Raw genomic sequence first — 15576 nt, forward strand, 5'->3', positions numbered from 1 at the left:
TTTGTTAATAAATCAGGTAAAAGTCTTAAACAATTGAGATGAGGGGCAAACAAATGTGAGTCTTGCAACATATAAATAATTTGGTATGTTGATAGTTGCTCAGATGAATGCAAAAGATCTCACTGAACATATAAAAGGAATAAGGGTTGCTTTATTTGTACATCTTAATAATATGCATACTTTTATATTACCTACAGTTTCATATTCCCAATAATTACACTTTCCATTTCACATTAATATCTGCACATTTTATATTGCCAGAATCACATTGTCATTACAATAAGAATATTTGGCTATTATTTCTTTTACCTTTTTACCCTTCCCTCTATCCCCTCATCCAAAACCATCGTTTTATTTAAGATAAGCGTCTTCATCTTTTCTATTTTTATTATACAATAATCCATCACATTTCTTTTCTACAATACTCATATTGCTGCAAGCAATATTTGTCCAATGTGTCAGTTTCACATTTCCTTATTTTCTAATGCTTTCTATACAAAATCATAATCATATGTATATTTTGCATCCTTCTCATTTATATTCATTTTTAAACTTTCTCCACAACATTTAATTATTTTACATTGCAAAACAAAGTGTTTTGTTGTTTCTTCCTCATTAAATTCATTATATTTCCTTTCCTTTCATATTACATTTTACTTGCAATTTATCCAGGAAAAGTCTCCAAGAAAATCTCCTGCCTCAAAAATCATGTCAACCATTTCCTTCTATTTTGTATAGAATTCTTCCTTTAATTTATTCTGTGGATACACCAAGTAATTTTTTTTTCATGACCATATTACACAACTCCTTTCTATTTCTATCAGTTTCATTACATTTTAACTTCAATAATGTTGCTTTATTTTAATATTCTTTCCCTTCTGTCTTTTATTGAGTACCACTTCTTCATATCTCACATACATTTTCCTATTGTCTTTAACATTCCTTATTGTCCAAAAATGGATGCATATATGTTATGCACACTGCATTTTTAATTCAAGATTTGTTGTTCTTTTTTTTTTAAAACTGGGTTCATTCTTGATCATCAAATAAAACTAAAAATAGTTCTAACATTTCTTTTTCTATCTTAGTTGGACAATATATACTTCTCAAAGTATAAGTATTTAACATCTGTATGTTATTAGGTAATAAATAAACATATTTTTACTGGAGCAATCACTTTTACATTTCTTACAATATTTCCCTCTGTTATTCTATTATACAGTCATGATCTCCAAATTTCACACCCAGAGCACTTATTTCATTTTTGACCCAATACATTTCATTCATTTTCTTAATTTCACCTAAAGCCCAACTTTTTAAATTTCTTTTACTGTTTTCCAGCTTTTAAAACAATTATTAATCCATAACTCATTCTTATTAGTCAAAACTTTTTAAGCACATTTATTAAATTATCATTTAAGACATAGACACACATGCATTAACAGAAAAGAAAGCAAACCGTGTTAACATTTTTTCATGCATTATACATTACATATATGCTTTCTTTCTTTATAACTGCCATTTTTTCCATCATTGCATACATTGTTCATTTGCTTCGTTCTCTTAAACCTCGCTCCTCCTGAATTTTATTCTGCATGCATTGTTCCCATAAATTCCATTTATTATTAGCAATTTGCTCCTTGTCTTTTCTAAATATCCCACTTCCAGTTCTTTTTCTAGTACAGGAGACAATCCTGGATGAAATTTTCTGTTTTCCATGCATAGATCCAAACTGCACTTGAATATGGATAGGGATGAACTTTGTTTTATGTGGATGAGGAGTGTGTTCCATAGCAGAGGTATCCTCTGTGGGATATACCTGCCCTTAAAAAAAACATTCTGTTGATGTTGAAGAAGAGGTTTAGATCCCTAGGCCAAGTATTTATGATATCATTTGACTTACTGATGTGCAGTACTGGGTCGGAGGAAGCTCTGTATACCAGACACAGGTCACCTCTTAGAAGTCTATACAATACAGAGTAAAGTGACAGGGCTTTGAGTCGGTCCATGTAGCATATGTTGTTTAGGCTATCTATCCATTAACCAAATATTCACAGAGGATTTTTTTAACACATTCTCATTGGATTTAGTATGTTTCCCTCCAATCCCATATGCCTCTAAAATCTTCCACAATACATCATGATTTACCCTGACCAGAGCTGGATCCAGCACTAGGTGGCCTAGGCAGTTGCCTAAGGCCCACTGGCTGGGGAGCTGCCACAAAACTTACATTTCTTCTTTAAGAATGCAGTCTGCATTTCTTTTTTTAAAGACACATGCAGAATATACCCGTCTGTGTATGCATGCGGCACATTTAAACACTGGAGCAAATGGTAGCTTTACCATTCTTTATAGACAAGTGACTGCATCTGTCTGTGCATGTGTCATACACATTTAAACATTTGAGCAAGTGGGATTTTTCCCATTCTAGACAGAAAAGTGGTTATGGTTTATTGGGAATTGACAAGGACAAAAGAAATGCTTGTACAACAAATTTGTGATGTGTGTGTTTGTGTGTGTGTGTCTGTGTGTGTGTGTGTGTGTGTGTGTGTGTGTGTGTGTGTGTATGTGTTTATGTGTGTGTGTGCATGTGCGTGTGATGTGGTGTGTGTGTGTGTGTGTGTGTGTGTGTGTGTGTATGTGTAGTGTGTAAAATGCCCCAATTAGGGATTGCCATCAGCAGGTACATCTTCAAAGAATGTTGATTTCCAGTGCATTGTCAAGAACCATTGAGTTCCGGTGCATTTTCAAGTACTGTCGATTTTCAAGGGAAGAGAAGTTTACTGTTGTTCGTGCTAAGTCTGTTTTGTTTAGTAACTGGCAATCATCATTGTTTGCGCTATGAGAGTTAAAGCAATGTTTGTAGCATAACAGGCAACATGCTTGCCTATGCTGCAGAAGGCAGTGAGTTCTATTCCCACACCATGCAGATAGAGTATTGATATCACAGTGCTCTTGATGGGGTGCTGCATTTTGCAGTGTGTCCTTTTATGAAAGGGATGTCTAGTAACTATGAACCTGCTGCTCATTTGACAGCCATTTTCTACTGCAATTTTATTAGCTTACCAATTTTTTAAATGTAACACAAGCAATTTATTTTTCAAAGGTAGTAGGCATTGAAATAGTACAGGAAACACTGAATTTAAAGTTGTTTGCCAGCAGCAAACTATTGATTGTTATAGATCTCTTTAATGTGGAATTATTCAGATGACTTTTACTTTTGCAGATTGTATATATTGACTAATATTGGTGGATTGTTATGACAGAAGCTTCAGTGGCCTTTTGTGGTTGAAATGTTCCCTAATGGGTAGTTTTGACATTATTGGTTCATATGTTTTGTTTCATTGCTTACTGGAAAAAAAATGTCAAAACTACAAATTTAAAACACACTCTAGCAAGTGGTGCTGTATTATACAAGGAATATACTTTTAATACAATAAGGATGATCCATCAAAGATCACCTTCACATATGAATGACCTTAAAAATGTGTACAAAGGGCCTATAGTTTTAAAGCAGCCCAAAGGTAACCTTAGTCCTTTACTGGCCAGATGCATTTTCTTTGAATGTGGGTGCTTCAAGGCAGAGAAGCTTACTGTTCATGCTAAGTCTGTTTTCATTGCGAGACTGTATTACTCTGTTTAGCAAATGACTATCAGTGTCTGTGTTATAAAATTTGAAATAAACATGTTAAATATCTGTAATTATTGTAGAAGCAAGGAAGAAAATATGAGAGAGGTGCTAATGGGAAGGGGTCCTGCTGTGGGGGGCCATGATACTTTGCCCTGCCTATGGTCCCATTTGACCATGATCCAGCTCTGACCCTGTCAAATGCTTGCATGTTACTAATCGTACCTCCTTGTTTACTTTCACAATCATTTCTACCATGCCTTTTAACATTACTAACATTTTACCCACTTTTCCTTTTACACCAAAAACCCATCCCAAATAACTTTGCCCAAAACTTTCTGCATCCTTTTTTTAGCATTATTTTCATTAATATTTTATAATCTGAATTTATCTGTGTTATTGGGCTCCACCTTTTGATATCTTTTCTTTTATTTTTTCCATATTTTTGATTTAATCACTTCACCACATATCACTTCTCCCTTTATGCCTTTCTACAACTGGTCACTTTTATCCATTTCTTACTAATATCCATAGCATTGTCCATCCAGCTGCGGTTCTGATTTTTCCCCTTAACTCCCTTACAGTTTCTACCAATTCTTTCATTTTAATGTCCTCTTCTAAATGTTTATTAACATTTCTGGATACACTTTTTGCCTTCAGTTTTTCTTTTTCAGCTTCTTCATTTTCACACATTCTATCTACACATTTTCAGCCATCTCAGTAATTTCATGTTTATATTTATTATTACCTTCTTCATCTATCTTCCCTTCTCTTGTTTTTATGTCTTCCCCATAAAAAGGTTTTTCTTTTCAAATAGTTTTGTCTGTGCATCATCTATACTTTCTCTGTATGTTATGTATTTCTTCTTTGTTTCTCTTATTATGTGACTACCTTGTTCTGACACTTTTTCACATCCTTTCCTACGTTTTCATATTCTATCTTATATCTTATTTTCTTTCTGCTCTTGCATTCAAAAATACTTTTCGTTGTATGTGCAGTTCATATCAATATGTCCAGTTTTCATAGTGCACTTTCATTGTCATATGTTCTTTTCCTGATTTCCTGTGCTCTTCCTTAATTTTATCCTGTTTTAACCTCACAAGTTAGCCTATTTATTAATTTCCCTTAATAATTTCCCTGTCATCTCCTATTCTATTCCATACTGCCCTGTGATCTAAAAATGTAGCCATTTATATCCTCATCACTTCCCACACAGGTTCATAGGTGTGTACTAGGCTAATGGCCCTGGAGCCTTTATAGGCCTACTCCATAGGATTACCCTGGCATCATGCCACCTGACCTTAGTTCCCAGTCTCTCTGTCGACTAGAGCCACTGGAGTGATCCCTGGGGTGAATTTTCTTTTTCCCATCCACTCATCAAAATTTATCTTGAAGAGGCCAGTGAGTTGCTCTGTTTGACTTGTATGGGAAGTCTATTCCATAGCATGGGCAGTCTCTGGGTTATGAACCTGTCCCTCCAGCACATTCTATTGATTGTGGTAATGATGTTGAGGTATCTGGAGCATGTTGTGTGGAGGGATTGGGATTTCTTTAGATGTAGCATTTCTAACAGAGCTAGGTCATATATTTTGAATATCATTTGAATGTATTACACAATCTCTCACTTTTAAAAATTCTTCTGTATGTCCAGTACCTACATTTTCCCTGTTTTCAGTACTCTGCATTATTATTTCTTAAGTCATTTAGTTTATTTATTAACTTTTTCATCACCTTAATATCATGCGCTACTTTCCCCTTTCATTCCTTAAGTTACAATTAAAGTGCCTCACCATAATTATTGACACATTTACAATTTCATGCTTATTTATTTCTTCAAAGATCCTTTTCTTTTAAGACATACCCCAGGATTCAATAAACTCTGTGTAGGAATAGTGTTACTTCTACATGGAGTGAATGGTGTCCACATCTGCATAGCCTTAGCAGCATGCCTTACATATTAATGAAGGCGCACTATTGAGAACCGCACTGTGGACACGAACACTAAATGAGTGCAGGGGGGTGTTTTTTAGTAGTGCTTGCAAATCCAACATGTTCCCTGCAGTCTGAAAGTGCCATATGGCACTTTTTAAATGATTTCAGTCTCCGCGGACACTGAAAGCAGGAATTTAAATGGGAAGCAATGCAGGGTGTGTGTGTGACAGGTACTGCCACATACCCCCTGCACTGTCAAAGTGTCATACAGCACTATTTAAATGCTTTTAGTGTCTGTGGACACTGAAAATAGGAATTTAAATGGGAAACAATGCCTGTCAAACACCCTCTGCACTGTGGAAGTGCCACAGGACACTCTCCATACATCTCAAACTCTTAGAGCAAAACGTATGGACAAAGCATAAAATGATGGGGGCATACCTCTGGACAAAATGTAAAATGATGGGGGGCATACCTTTCAACCTCTTAGAGCAAAAAATCTGGACAAAGCATAAAATGATGGGGGGACAAATAGGGATAGATTTTAAATATTGCCCTTACAAACTTAGAAAGTTGATAGAGGAACAGGGTTTGTATTAACATTACATGTTTGGAAAGATTAGAAGTCTGAAATTCAAATGTATGCCATTATGTAGTGACTTCAATCCTGATACTGCCCATACAGACTTAGAGAGTTGATAGAATAACAGGTAGTGCATTACCAAATATGAATTATAATTAGTATCAATACATGTAAATAAAGTCCTTGTATTAATTTTTTTTCCATTCTAGGTTAAAATTTAAGCGTAGCTGAGCAGGTTTGTGTGTCTCAGCCCTCTGGTCTGCATTGCTTAAACATCTCATAGGCGCTAAATACAAATGTATAGCTAAAATCCTTACCAACGAAATAGCATAGTGGTTAGAGTCCTGGCTTTGCATGCAGCAGTTCACAGTTTGAATACCAAAACAGGCCCTTGAGCTTTACATGGGAAATCATTATTAAAATTAGTTTTTTATTTTTAATTATGTAGTAATTGATATTTGGTAAGAGGCTGGGGTGGTGCAGTGGTTAACATTGTCGCCTCACAGCAAGAGGTTCTCTGGTTTGATTTTCAGCTGGAATGCCTTCTCTGTGGAGTCTGCATGTCTTCCCCACAATCAAGTGAATTTAAAGACATGCAGGTAGGTGCAAGCATGTGTCTGTGTGTCTTCTTTGAAGGTTGGGCACTGGGCTGGCAACTTGACACCATAAAAATTCACTGCCAATCATTAGTTGACCAGAATTCCACTGTGGTGACCCCCTAATCGGGAAAAGCTGAAAGACCATTTTTAGCAATTGATGTGTGTTAACCAGGGAAGTGTAGCTGGTTCAAAATGGAAGTGTCAGTGCATATAATATGTGAAATCACCCATATATACACAAGTGTCCCATACAGTATAGTCACACCCCAAGGTAATGTAATGAAAGCACATAGGGGATGTCATGTAAAGTAAACCATATACACTGAATAATATGTCAGCAATGATTAATTAATTTGCAATTCTGGTATTTTTTTTCTTAAATGAAAACTGAGCAATGCTTAGCAGTGCTCAGCTCTGCTCAGCTGGTTTGAGCATTGCTTAGACATGTATTCTAAGCACCAATCAGCCCAGCTAAGTGGATTTGTGCACTGCTAACCACTGCTCAACATTTTCCCCTTTAAACACTACTCAACTCAACATAGCAGATTTGTGCACTGCTAAGCTGTGCTCAACATTTTCAAAATGCTCCAATAATGGCAAAGGGTGTGAATATGGCCTTATTTAAACTGCACAGCTGGGAATACAGCCAAAACCTGTTGTAGTTTGATCTATGCAGGAACCATGTCTGGCATTGGAGAGCGAGCACACTTTCAGATACAGCGCTGTGTCATTCTGGAGTCCAGGGTCATGGCTGGACTCCTCATTGAAAATCCTAATAACAGACTGCTGCAGGGTCAGTACCAGGGCTCAAAGTACAAAGTGGAGGCCTGGGACCATCTGGCACATGATCTCACCAGTACAACTGGAATCCCCTGAACTGGTGAGCAGGTACAGCATCACTATGCCAACATAAAACATAGGAAAGGGGCGCTCCTGGCCCAGTGGATCCAAGATACTTGAGCATGGAATGCTCCAGTAGTTTGTAAGTATCCCATCCATAGCTGTTCCAAATTCTAGCTGGAGTATGTGATAGACAGGTATGCATACTGTTTGTTTTCCCCCCTCCAGCTGCAGCGGAGAGGATTAGCAATGTGGATGCCCATGCCAACAGACAGTCAAGGCTGCACGAACAAGCTGGTAAGTACAGATCTATCTTGCAGTATATAGTACAATAAATAAGAAGGAGTATATTGCTTACTGCCTGTAGGCATAGTGTGTTATGTGTCTACTGAATAAATAAAATGTGTTGAGCTACAGGATATGCAGTAGTAAAACACTGTGTCATATTACTAAAATAAAGACATAACACAAACTGTTGTATTTACTCTGGTATGTTATTGTAGAAATAGAATGTGTACAGGTTCTTCACAGCAAATATGGCTGTGACAACATGAATTAACTGAGATTGTTTTGAGAACCAGCTACTATGCAAAACAGTAGATTGCGGAGCTGTAAAACAAGATATAAATGAAATATGAATATGTTATGCACTAAGTTTGAATAGTAATGTCTAATGTATTATAGTATTACCCTACAGCATTGCATTGCATTAACCTTTGCTTTCCAGATTGTATTATTTCAAAAGATTAATACACAGTACACTAACTATATGTCATGCAAGAATCTCTGGATTACAAGATCAGGCTGTCTAACCCACAGAGTATTTTGTACACCCAGACACAGTTTGAATCCAGGGAGTGGTACTGAGATGTGTGCATATATACACTCAAGAATCTTGAATATTTGTAGAAACAGTCAGATAGTGGTAACAGATATTTTCTCCACAGGTCTTACAGGTAATGAAATGTTTGTAGTAGGTGTATGAAGGGTATACTAATACACTGTGCACAATGTTCCACCGTTCAACCCCATGCCTGCAAATGACAGCAGGATAGGTAAAGACACCATGCACTTTTCCCAATACATGTCTCTCAAGTGTCACTGTCATGGTTAGTGGTCACTGCTGCCAATAACCTTGGACACAGATAGGAATCCAGGTGAAGTATGCCAGTAGCAGACTCACAAAACATAAGTGCAGGGTACTCCTTCTTTGTCAGATATGTAACCCTAACATGTACAAGCCCCCTCTAGTAATTTACCCATAGTTGTCTCAGTCTGCCCCATACCATTACAGGGTGATAGTTTAACAGGTATGCATGTGCTACAGAAACTATAGGCCAGAGGTAGATGTAAACTGAGGGCAGACCTGTAGAGTATTGAGCAGTACTGTTGTGAAAAGTAGAAGCCTATACAGTTAATAGACTTTTTTCTCACCCGCCACCCCTCATCTGCATCACTAATTATTATTCATATACTATGGGTATGTTTATCTCAAAACCTAATGTTGGGACTTGTGTCCTATTATTGTTCATATATTTAATTTGTTGCATATTAACATACCTTGCTCAAATACCATTGTTGGTGGCCTGTTGCCGTCAATGTAACTGGCATGCTGTTACAATGCTTACTGTTGTTCCATTTATGCATGTGTTCTGTTTGCTATGTAACTGTTTCAAATCTGTTGTTTTGGGTTAATTGGACACTCATCCATGCTGTTATAACTAATTTTTAAATGTTTTGTTCATGACTAACCAATACATTTTGGAAAACCTCAACACCGTAGCACATTTGGGAAAGCAGATCCCGGTGGATCCACCAGTCCCACCTCATCTGGCCGTAGCACCGAGCTCCAGCACGTCTGGGACCCAACCTGGAACTTCCTCCTCTGCTGGTCCTGCACCACCTTCAGGTGGAACTGCCTCAGGGACAGGGTCCACCCCCACTGGGTGTGGGCACAGAGATGAGCCCATCACCCGTCGCAAGTTTTGGGATATGGTGAGCAGCATCATCCACTCTGAGTTGGATGGATGACTGAGCCATATGGAGGGCCTTCTGGCACACTTTGAGGGTCAGGCTGCCCCTGTTGTCCAGCCCCTAGCCCAGCCACATTCAGGGCTGTGAAGATGCAGTGGTGACTGCCCATGGGTGGGGACCTCAGTCCCACTGTATCCATTTGGAGGCTCATAGGCCTCTGATTTCCATCCACCCTCCCCGTCCAAGGTGTTTTCCCCCTCATGTGTCATATACCACACCTGTATGCTGTCTTGTTTGTCTTGTCTGTCTGTGAATGCAGTCTATCCTACCCAACCTATCTCCCCAAACATACCTACACCCATTCCTCAACATCCCACTCTAACCATAATAAAAAAGGGCATCTGTCTCACAAGTTTATTGCCCATTACATAGCTCTACATTTTGCCCCCATGTCCAAAATCAATCTACACTCAAATTACTCTACAAATGTATGTTGCCAACACCCCACCCTGTGGGTGTGAGGCTGTAAATTCCAAATTTTCCACATCAATCACAGCTGTTGCTGCAGAAGAAATATAGAGCTATGGTCCTTTCCTACACCTGTCCTGCACATCCCTAGCTACTTTTCCTAATGTTTTACCCCCTGCTTGTCCCTATTTTACCACTTTCCTATCATCCTTTTTTTCTTTTCTTTATTTAAAATTAGCGTGGGTTTAAGCAGGAATAAGCACCCATAAGCGAGCTAAGGGGACTTAAGCGGCTTTTAGCATCGCTTAGCTTCACACAAAACTGAGCAAACCCACTTACAACTACTTAAAAGTGCTTTAATTGGGTCGGTATATTAGAACAATGAAAGCACATATGTGCGACTACATAAAAGTCGACACATAATATGGGAAACCAGCAAATAGCGAACGGCCACATAATCACATTTTTTCCTAGTGACAAAATTCACGTGGCCATTTGGAAAAAATAAAATTAAAAAACATTAGCAGGTGGGGGACTTCATCCCCCACACACCCCCAACTAAATATACCAATTCTAAAATCACACTATAACAAAGGAAAGGGCAACTCCGTGTAGCTGGCTAACTACCTCCTTGCCCTGTGACATATTCATCAAATCACTTAAATGCAGTTCGATGAATATGTGTTGCTCTTTACGTGTTTTCTCAAAAGCAGTTTCATGCTTCTAATATAGACCCATTTAATCACTCTGTCTAAATCAGCCATTCTTCTGACCAGCAAAAAAATAATTAGCACCGCCCACTCTCAAACACAGGATCCTGTGCACTACAATCACAACACCATACCATTACACCATCTGAGCTGTGGGAATTTGCAATAGTTTTACAAACATATCATGCATTACAGTCATTTAACATAAGGGGAAAAATATGCATCCCTGGCAAGCCTTAAACCCAAGACTCTGGTGCACTCCATTCCCTGCAACTACCACTCCTACACACAAGCTATGAGAAGGAGCAATGCTTCAGTAAATATATCATGCAGGATGATCATCCAACATTAGGGAAAAACCTGTGGAATTAGTAATGTTTTATATATATATATATATATATATATATATATATATATATATATCTTAAAGACCTATATATATATATATATATATATATATATATATATATATATATATATATATATATATATATATATATATATATATATATATATATATATATATTTACTCAACCTCTTAGTACAAGACATCTGCACAAAGCCTGACAAAGTGGAGAGATAAATGGGGACTTATTTGAAATATGGATGTTATAAGCTTAGAATGTTGCTAGAGTATCACAGCTTGTTTTAGCATTTATTTTCTGATAGATTTCAGGTCTGAAACACAAATGATTGTCATAATTTCCTGATGTCAATGCTCACATCATCCCAGTGATTTGTCAGAAACCCACAACAGTTATGGGGAACAGACCAAACATATGAGCCACACATCTGGACAGTCGATAGAAATCTGGACAGTGTAGAGGTATAACTGCAGTCATGTAACAGAAGGGAAAAAACATTGAGAGCTGCCAACCATTTCACCCAGCACCTACTGAACTACAATCAGACCAACACAACACTACCCCAAATCAGCTTTGGGAAGTACTCATTTATTTGCTAATATATCATGCACTACAGGGATGTAACTGTAGGGAAAAACAGACATTGGTGTGAAATTGTCCACCCACAGCCATTTGTTCCACAGTCACAGCAACATACCAGAGTATAATGATTATTTGAACAAACATATCCTGACTTCTAGTCACACACTACTCCTACATATACTGCCCCAAGTCACAGTGTACTTGGAATCTTGAAGTGCTATGGGACATTTCTCAGTCTGCCCCTACAAACATACACAGCTGATAGACCACCAGCAACTGTAGCAGCATGCACAGTCAGATAGAAAAGGATCTATGACACTCACATCTGCCCCTTTCCGTATTCAGCCCAACAAACATTTACACACTACACTGCTACACAATCTTGACAGTCTTTAACAATGGCCAAACATACATAACTCTCAACTGTACAGATTTCCACAGAATGTCCAGGGTGTGGGACCATATTTATGGCCATTGCCTCATAACATTTTTGGGATTCTGCTAAATCACTGGGATGAAATCAGGAGTGAAGTCACTAAATAATGATATACAATACCAGTGAACCTCTTACTGCAAGACATCTGGACAAAGCCTGACATACTTGTGGGGACAGAAAGTCAAAAGTAGGGACATATCTTAAATAATGCTGTTATAAACTGAAAAAGTTGCTGGTGTTACAGGGTTTGTTGTAACATAACTTTTCTAAAGGATATGAAGTCTGAAACACAAATGGATGTCATCATTTAGTGACTTCAATCCACACATTATCCTACAGGTTTGTCAAAAACTGAAATTGTCTGAGGAACAGACCAAACATAAGAGGCAAACCTCTGGACATTCTGTGGAAATCAGGACAGCTGATAGGTATGTCATACACATATCACTGTCAGACTTCAAATCACGTAGAAAATGCATGTCCAGACAAACCCTGTTAATCTAGCAATCTTCTAACTGTATAACAGCAATACTTACAATCTATCCCTAATTCTGAAACTTTGTCCCTGATTTTGTTGGTCTTTGTCCACATTTCTTGTTCTAAGAGGTATTTCCACTTACCTTCTGTGAAGCTGTAGCTCCCACACCTCCATAATGTCCTTCTCACCAGCAAGGAAAAGGGGCAAGGCTCAGATGAAGGACTTAATTATAGCACTGTGTTGCTATGGCATTGGCTAATGCAAAGACAACACAGCTGCTCTGGATGCAAGTAGCAAGTGGGATACAACAATTAGTGTACAGGCCATCACCTGCTCATGAGCATTACTTACAATAGGCAAGCTGCTGCCTATGCAAAACAGGTCTGAACTTTTCTACACAAAGACAGACTGCGACTATACAAACTTAAACATTTGCATTATTCTGAGAAAACTCTTCAGCACTATAACAGGTATGTCAATCAATTAAGCATATAAGGGAGATGCAATAAGGTGAAATAGGAAGTTAGACAATAGGTCTCAACAAGACTTGCTGGACTGACATGTTGCTGTCCAGCACCTACAGCCATTCCTGCTGGTTCTGTCTGCAGTAAAATAGATCACAGCTCTGGCCCTTGAGTCACAACAGTAAAGGTCAGCTCACATATTACTACTACTGGAGTGTCCAATACTGACTGTGACACTGCCAGGGCATTTACCTGGGATGTTGTAAATATTCATATGTCACCTGTGAATGCTACTATGATACATATGCTTGTCTTACAGATGTAAGAGACCTATATAGGGTATGTGCATAGTAAACAACTGTCGCAGAAGTGTGTGTTGAACTGTATGCTATATACTCAGCTCATACCTTTCAACTGTCCAGAGTTTTGCAGACTGACCACATGTTTGCTTCATATTTGTAATCGATGCCTCATACAGTTGTGTTTTGTCTGGCAAATCACTTGCAAATCAGTAAAGACTGAAGTCATAACATAACAGCATACATTTGAATGTCAGATGTCATATCCTTCTGAGTATTCATGTGAATGCAAAACCTACTTTGCTAGCAACAAAGTGTGTTATAGCTAGATTTTTAAAGTGTCACTATGTTCTGACCTTTGCCCCCATTGATGTGTTACTTTGACTAGATGTCTTGCTCTAACAGGTTGAGAGGTATGACTGAGCTGCAAGAGTGTAAACACAGTGTGCCATACAGACAAAGAACAGAAATGTATATCAAGTATTACCTGTGCACATGTATGTATTAATAGTAGAAACTGGTAGCTCAAACATACAGACATGAGTTGCAAAACATCAAGTAAATAGGCTGTACTTGTTTTGCAAATGTGTTATCTTAGTACCAGTGCATCAAACAGACATAAATGTCTACAGCTAAAGATTGTTGTATTGCCTCCAAACATAGATAATCACTAGGTTGATTATAATTGCGAAGTTGAAATTGGAAAAGTGCTTAACTGTGTTATCACTTCCAGTGCTACACACACATCAGACAGATATGTACACCTGATGCAGAGGAACATGTTATTTGCTACTGGCCTTTGCTGTTAGCCTATGCAATGAAGGCAGGTGAGAAACACTGATGTGATATGAAATAGCACAGCATTAATGTGGATTATTACTTTCACACCTGTTGCACACAAACAGCTTTGCATGTTGTATAGGAACTAGACAAATGTGACATTGTTTACATATATATGGCTATATGGTATATCTTTCTGATGTTTATGTGGTCTGCATTGCTCTGAGTGTCAGTCATCTCTGCATGTAATTTAGATTTGAAGCTCAGAATTTAAGCTTTGATGACTTGTATTTTGTATTTTATTGTAGTATTACATTTGTTTGGTTATATGTATTCTGTTCTGTTATACTTTTAACAGTTCTTGGCTAGGTTCTATTAACAAAGGTTACCAAAGAATTCCTTTGAAACATGTGAATATCAGTAGTTAACTAGTGTGAGTAGCTGAGGCACAGCATTGCTCTCTCAATTACAAATGTCTGTAGTTAGCTGAAATGTTTCTGTGTTGTGCAATGCTCTGAGTATCAGGCATCTCTGCATTTATTGTTGATTTGAAGCTCTTTAGTTAAGCTTTGGTCACATCTGTTTTGTATCTTATTCCAGTATTGCATTTGTCTGATAAATGTTTTCTGTTCTGTTGGAGTTGTAAGGGTTCCACCTTGTTGTGTTCAAATATTTGTTGGGATGTCACTTGGCCACCTCTACTACAAATCTCATTTTGATCACACCTCCCAGTTGTATCTCATCAGCTTATCTTACTGAGTAGACAGATATCATTGGGGGGGCACCCTACCCCATCCCACTGAACCCCCCTTCATTTCTCAACCAGACATTATCATGTTTCATCCCTTCCCACGTAACCTGCAAACAAAAACATGTTACTGTATTTCTGTCTATTCCAACTGTATTTCTCCAGTTTGCTGTTGATGCCTGTTCTTACAATGACTCAGTTGCACTTATTCTGCTGCATTTATTACTGTTTGCCAGTACCCTAATGTCATTCTGTTATGCTAAGGATGTGCATTTAAGCATATGGGCTTCAGGCCAGTTGTTTTACATGAAGTAGGTTTGTGGTCTGCCCTGCTGTGGGAGGGGAGGCTATATTATGTCCTTATGAACTACATCTTGCTGGCTAAAGGCACATTGTGACTGCTCATTTGAACTGTGTTTTTCTGACATTGGTAAACCTTGTTTGCTGTAGCATACAGTACATCCTGACCTGCTGAATATAGCTTTGTTTCTATAACTTGAACACTCATTCAGACCATATTTTCTGGAGAGGGTTCCCCTGCAACCTAGTGGCAGGAGTGTGCAGTTAGAAGTTGTGTGACTGAAGAGTGCTGGAACAGGGCTCTGTTCTGAGCTTTACTATTAGTCAACTGGTCACTCTATTTAAATATCTGTGCTGCTACCACCTAGGAACAAAATATGTGAGAATGCA

This window comes from Protopterus annectens, chromosome 15.part0 (assembly GCF_019279795.1).
Source record: "Protopterus annectens isolate FY-2018-M chromosome 15.part0, PAN1.0, whole genome shotgun sequence".
Classification (NCBI taxonomy): Eukaryota; Metazoa; Chordata; order Ceratodontiformes; family Protopteridae; genus Protopterus; species Protopterus annectens.